Here is a 7331-nt window from a genome sequence, read left to right as displayed (position 1 = left end):
ATTCACTTGTATTATACTGGTTGTACTGATGAAAAAAAAATAACTAACTCTTTTAACAATTATACATTTATCAATAAATACAAGTAGGCATGTATAATATTTATTTTATTATTATAACATAAATATAATATATTATAAAATTAATAATGTCTTTAGTAATTTATTTTTAAATGTAAATTTGTCAATAATTGTGTTGTTTTCGAGTTGGTTTAATATATCTTTTTCTGTGCATATAATCATAAGTTGTTCCAGGTGTGAAGATGATAGTGTACTACGCAACCTGTTTTTGATATATTTGAGCTTAGAAAATAATCGTTCGCAAGAAACTTGTGATATAGACAAAGTTAATACAGAGACGTATTTATGTGTTTGGCGCCCTGGGGCACTGTTCCTTAAAGGCGCCCTATTTTAATAATAACAGTTAACTCTGATATGGGGTGATTATAAAAAAAAAAACATTTTCAATACATATATATATATATTATATATTACGGTAAAATAATTAATAAACATTTAGAAAAAAATATTATAGTTTTCTTCGTGAATTTTGTTTTGCAAATGTACTTATAATGTCATTAAAGCTCATATCCATGGTAAGTGTAGATTCAATCGACAAGATTGCTAACCTATTAAGACGATCATCAGTCATTCTCGACCTCAAATAAGATTTAACCCTCTTTAATGCTGAAAATGATCTCTCAGCTGAACAATTGGATGTTGGACAGCATAAATACATCCTTAATGCTATATCTACGTTAAGGAAACAGTTCTTGAAGTTTTTCAGTTCTGATCATTTTACAAATATCCATTACAGTTTTAGGTCTTATGTTTTGGTTTAAGCTCATTAAATAGCTTCTAAATTGTACACACTCGTTAGCAAATGAAGACGAAAGATCATTTGTATATATATTTTGAAGTATTTCTGCTTTTTTATAAACTTCTGATGGTGATAATTTTATTAATTAATTGAAATAAAAAATTAAATTTTTTATTGGCTTCATCATAGTAGAATTTTCTTCTTCTAGTTCAGAATGTAGATTGTCAATAATAGCGTAATAAGTATTAATCCTTAAAGAGTCTCGATTTTCAAAATTTATTTCTCCTTCTCTTTTTTCATCTGCAGTTAATTTTCTTTTTCTTTTGCGTATTTCTTGATATGTTTTGTGTCCCGATTTATTAATTGCTCTCTCTTCATAGATATCAAACATACTCCTTAAATCTAATACATACCGAATTAACGATTCGTATAAGCATATCACTGTTTCTAAATCAATCTCAACTGACTGCAATTGTTTACTAGTTTTGTTGAATCTTTCTAGTATATCACCCCATAATGTGGCCATAATAGCTGTTTCAAGACAGTCTAATTTTAAATATAGTCCATTAGCTTCTGATCTTGTGATTGATTTTTCTGATTTATCATTTTTTATAAAAGACAGTGTATTAATTATTTCATTCCAATTTTTGTTTAAACTAATACTTGCATCAGATCTTGCTGACCACCTGGTATCTGATAGTTTTTTAAGTGATACATTTTCTGTTTTAGTTAAATTGTTCTGAAGTATTTCCCATCTATGTGTAGAAGAACTGAAAAATTTATAGATATTTTGAAGCAGATTAAAAAAATTTGGAAGCATTTCTACAACAGTCTACAGCGCATTCACCAACAGATTTAAACTGTGTGCCGAGCATGGTACAAATGTAGCTAAATGATTAACTTTTTTAATGCGAGCTTGAAGTCCTGTATACATACCAGACATGTTAGATGCATTGTTGTAACTTTGACCACGGCAGTTGTTTATATCTAATCCATGCTATTCTAAAATTAAAAATACAGCATCTGCTAATTCTTCAGATTTATGACCAGAATTGGGTAAAAACCCTAAAAACCTTTCTACCGGACTGCCATTATTTTGAACATACCGAAAAATAAATGATAGTTGATCTACATGGCTAATGTCAGGAGTAGAATCAATACTGATGGAAAAATTTTAGCTTCCTTTATTTCTTTAACCATTTGTTGTAAAACATTATCTGCCATTATACTTATGAACTGCTCATATATATTAAAAGATAGGTATGATGTTGAACCTTTTCCTTTATTGCCAAACTTTTCAATATGCTGTGCTAAAAAAGAATCGAATTGAGCAATAAGCTCTAAGCTCATCATGAAGTTCCCATTATGAACAGATCCAAAATGGTCATCATCACCTCTAAAGGACAGTCCACGAGAAGAAAGTGATTTAACAACAGCTACAACTCTAGTCAATACATTTTTCCAATAACTTATTTCCGTTTCTACTTGATACTTTAGCTTTTGATCAATTCGATTTAATACTTCTCCTCTCTCTTTCATTTTAATTACACACAATTTGTGGTTTTTTGAATTTTCATGACGCTTAATTTTTTCTCCACCTTTTTTTCCAATCTGAAAAGCCAACTGTGGCAAACGATGTAGTACCACCAAATAAGTAGCAGGGTGCACAAAATTGATCCTTTACTTTCTGAGTAAACCAAAAAGGTTCGGTTAATTTTTTCACCATTAACAAGAGTAGATACAAAAAAACTTTTTGACAAATATCGAAAACGAGTATGTCTAACACCACCAATTATTCGATTATAAGTTCTTTTTGATTTATGGAAATTATTGTTCTCCAAATTTTGATTGAATCCATTTATTGATATATAATCTATCGTTTCTTGATTTTTCATCCAATTGGCAGGGTCATTTCTAAAGATAAAATATATTCATTAATATAATATACATATATAACTATATTATACCATTTTTAATAAATATTCAGGCATTAGGCAATAGAGATTAATTTATAATATAACTAGAGGAATAGTGGTATTGGTTGGTATCATTTTAAATGAACAGAATGTAATAGTGTACAGTGTACTAAATTTATTTATATTTTAATTTCTAACATAATTGACATAAGAAACTACTAAAAAAAAATAGTCTTTCTATATGCATATTTATAGTTATAACTTATTATGAAAAAAAAAATCTTACTCGGGAATGATACATTTTTTAAGAAGATTGTTATCTTCGTGCATGGACAAACATGGTGTTGGTGTATTATTTATTTCTTTAGATTCTGTAGACAATTGAGTTTTACTAGTTTCGGTACTGTTGTTATTTGATAAAATTAGATCGCCTGGATTAGATAGATTATCTTCCTTAACAGTACAGCTATGATCATTTTTGCTTGTATTATTTACTTCATTTTCAACTGAAAGCATTTAAGCATAAATAACGATGATTAAAATTTAAATAATAATAATAATAAATAAAAATAATAATAAATAATAAAAAAATAAATAAATATATTAATTATTATTTAAATAATAATTTTTTTTTTGTACCTATAATCTATATATATTATATACATATTGTATGTACATTGAATAATAAATAACATAACATATGTATATAATATATATAGATTATAGGTACATGAATTTGCAAAATTAATATTAGGTATAGTTTTGTAGGTAAATAAACATACTTTGGTTAGGCGTCTATCTGGGCACCTAAAATATGTTTGTAATTTAGCAGTTTTTGAAATAATTTTGGCTTGAGCTTCACTTTTTGCATGTGAGCGTTTTCGGTTTTCTGCTCCACTAAGCTTTTTACTATAAACCATTGCTGCGTTTACAAGCGATTAACAAGCTTAAAAAATAGGATAGGCAATAAGTATAATAAAAGCTCCATAAGCTCAGTACGCAAAATACAAATTACATTTGATAATAAATAATAATAACGTTAATATTAGAACTAAAAATAATAATCAAAATACAAATATTACCTTATTCAAGACTGGATACTGCAATACAGAGCATTAGGCATACGTATAACAACTATAACATACCTACTAAAGAATAAAAATATTAAAATGCATAGGCCAAAAGCCAACAGGCAACAATAACAAAAATGATAATAGGTAACATGATAACATGATTGGTACCAAACTACCAAAGTCTAAAAGTCAGTAAGTCACTACTACCAACTTGAGTATTACACATAGCAGGCTATCAGTAATCAATGTTGTGTAGTTGGTACATAGTATGTATGATGAAAGGTTTATGATTTTGACATGATAATAATATAAACATTTTCATGACAATGATATAAAATAACTATTTTACGATTTTCTAAGATTCTACCATTCTGACGCCTGGTGGCTGGCGCCCTCTCAAAATTTGGCGCCCGGAGCCCAAGCCCCCCTTCCCCCCTAAATACGTCTCTGAGTTAATATATACCTAACCTAGCCTGGAATTTGTAGATCTAAAAATATGTATAATTTTAATACAAATATTGTTTTGATACAAATTACAATTATAAATTAATTAAATAAAACAATATATTATATAGGTACTCAAATTAATCTTAATATTAGGTATCTAGTTTTATAGTTCAAAATTTACATTAAAAATTAATAAAAATTAAAACAGTTTATACTCTATACAGTAGTCACTATCAAACTATTAAATGCTGTCGATTCAAATTAAATGAGAAACGAAGTCATGAAATTATGTCAAACTCGGATTTATGTTGATTGCGATAACCGATTTTAAACACATGGTTCCGGTCCTAAAATAATATCTGCCTACAGTTAATTAAATAATAATAGATCGCGAAAACAAAAGATAAAGTTAATGAACATTAATAATTGACAAGCTAATAGAAACTGAATGTTTTATAATAAAATGTAACTTTTAACAAGAAAAATTCAAATATGTGTAAAAAAAATAGGCACAAAAATAAATAAAATGCACCAAAAATACTAAAAAATGACCGTAAAGCATAAAATCCCTAAAAATTCAAAATAAAAATTGTACCTTTAAATTCTATACTTCAAGTATCAAATCTCCGTATAAACAAGATATGAATGTGAGTATTAGAAAAAAGATGTAAATGCATCAAGTTCCGGTCCCTTATTATTATATACGCTGGGGCCGTGAAAATATGCATAACTGGCGTGACGTTGGTCAATTATATACGCGTTGCGTATAGGCAAAATGTCACATAATTTACAAAAATAATAAAATAAATAATTACAATAATTAAGAGTGTACCAGTTTATAGTGTAAATTAATACGAAAATGTACCTACTTGTCTAAACTCCAGAATCCAAATAGATTGGTACGTTATTGATAAATATTTGTACATCGGTCAGTGATAACAGAAAGCCAAAAACTAAATGACGTATTAACTATTGTGATTGTCTATACCTACTCTATTGCATAGTTGGAAACATTTTACTGTAACGTCTATGTTCGATAATAATAATAATTATTTATATTGGTTGATGACAGCTGCAGCTACGGGTCAATACGCACAAAAATAATACAGGAATTTCAAAATAACACCATTTGGCGGTGGTTAGCGCGATGATGTGAGAATAAAGCGGAATTCCCCACTCCTCATTCATACAATGATAATTGCTAGATTTAAATATGGATATCAGTATCATAGTATTTATTTACTTTTATTTGTATGTATGTACAATGTTCATGTATATTTGTAAAATAGCATTAATAATATTTTTTATCGGCCCATTTTCGTCAATAAAAGCAGCGGCCCACCGGGAATATCCGGTGGCCCTATCCGCCCCTATGGAGCAGTGATTGTATTGATATTACAATGATATGTACACGATAAGTAGTCGAAATAATGATTCAAATTTCAACTTCAGTATCTTTTACCATAGAAAAGTGAATCTAGTTAATCCATTCGGGAAGTCAATTTTGAAAATGTCCAATAGTTTCCAAAAGCACAGGTTAAAATTAATCTAATTTGTGAAACTTACTTGATTTTCCAACTATCGATGAAATAATGTTCCATATCACATATTTCTATATTATGTCTTGATATTTATCATGGGAGCTGTCATACAACACAGGTTGCTTCCCAACTTCTTCGACCAAAACTTCATCATCGTTCGATAAAAATGTAGATTATTATAAACAAAAATTAAGAATTAAAAATAATATTATCGCACGCAACACGACTCACGCAGTATACTGCTTTCTGATCACTATAGTCGCAAGCCGCAACGACTATTTATGAAACGCAAACGTCGATCGCATGTTGGAAACCACGCTCGGAATTATAAATAGCACCAGTCGAACTGCGTGAGTCTAACGGCTAGCCGCTGCGGCTGGCCGCAGCTAGGAAACCGTACCTTTATGAACACGTTGATTTAATACATCAGTTATTAAGTTGTACAGTGAAAATCTATGAGTAAAATAAAAATAACAAGTAACAAGTAACGACCATATTTTATAACAAAAAAAAAAAAGGTAAGTACAGCAATAACTTAGAAAACTAAATGTTATTTATTTTTCTTCCAATTTTAATTTATATATACCTACTTAACTAATATTAAGTAAATCATAATAAATTAATAATTTGGTAGGATTAATAATTGTTGAACGAACTTACAAACAACTGTTGTCAAGATTTACAGAATCAAGATGAGTGAAGTATGGCAAGTTTTCACTAAACATGAAAATGGCATTAAAGTTATTTGTAAACTCTGTTCTAAACACTATGTCAACTCTGGTTCAAATACAACCAATCTATGGAACCATTTGAAATTTAAACACAAAACCAAATATATCGAATTAGATCGACTTCGAAGAGGAGTATCTGGTCTTGAATATCCTGATCTTGAAGTAACAGTTAACGACGATGGGTAAGTAAACAATTTTCATTTTCTTCTAGGCGCTGTAATGATCCTCATTAGTAAATTTATTAATATTATATAAAATATTGTATTTATGCATAATATCATTACGTATATAAAACGTAGCGAATGTATAACAAGGTACGAACGCCGACGTTCGCAAAAACAATATTATAATGTATACAAATAGTGGAATAGATCAATAGGTTATGCATGCGCGATTTATAATCCAAGTGGCGTGATCATAACAAGGTGAAACGATTAGCTTAAATAGAGAAGGGCATCAGAGATTCGGTGAGTCTGCCTTGGGACACGAACGACGTTTTACTTTAAATTTACGTTTGTTATATGTATTGTAAAAATATATAAGTATACTGGTATTATTCATACTCGTATACTTTATTTCAATCCTTACCTCAATTGTTACAAGTGCTTGCTGGACACGTTACAACATTTTGGTGGCAGCGGTGTGTCGAAGTCAAGCTTAAAAATTGATTTGGTTAATACTATATCAATCAACAAACTCGTCGAAATTTTGTTAAAACACTTTGAATCAAAATTAAGTCTAATTCAAGTCGAATTTCAATACAACGTCAAGAAAAAAAAGAATAGTAGAAACTTCAAACAAATCAA

The 7331-nt window shown here is 29.0% G+C and overlaps 1 long non-coding RNA gene across 1 annotated transcript; it reads right to left on the bottom strand.

The window, feature by feature from the left end:
* Positions 1-2488: 2488 nt before the first annotated feature.
* Positions 2489-3966, bottom strand: LOC126553674 (uncharacterized). The gene is made up of 3 exons (XR_007606569.1): positions 3816-3966; positions 3020-3239; positions 2489-2731 (listed from the first exon to the last, which is right to left on the bottom strand). It is a non-coding gene; the product is annotated as an uncharacterized LOC126553674 (long non-coding RNA).
* Between the last annotated feature and the right edge of the window lie 3365 nt (positions 3967-7331).

This window comes from Aphis gossypii, unplaced genomic scaffold, assembly GCF_020184175.1.
Source record: "Aphis gossypii isolate Hap1 unplaced genomic scaffold, ASM2018417v2 Contig00299, whole genome shotgun sequence".
Classification (NCBI taxonomy): Eukaryota; Metazoa; Arthropoda; class Insecta; order Hemiptera; family Aphididae; genus Aphis; species Aphis gossypii.
Note: the sequence above shows the minus strand (reverse complement) of the source record. Positions and strands in the feature narration are given on the sequence as shown.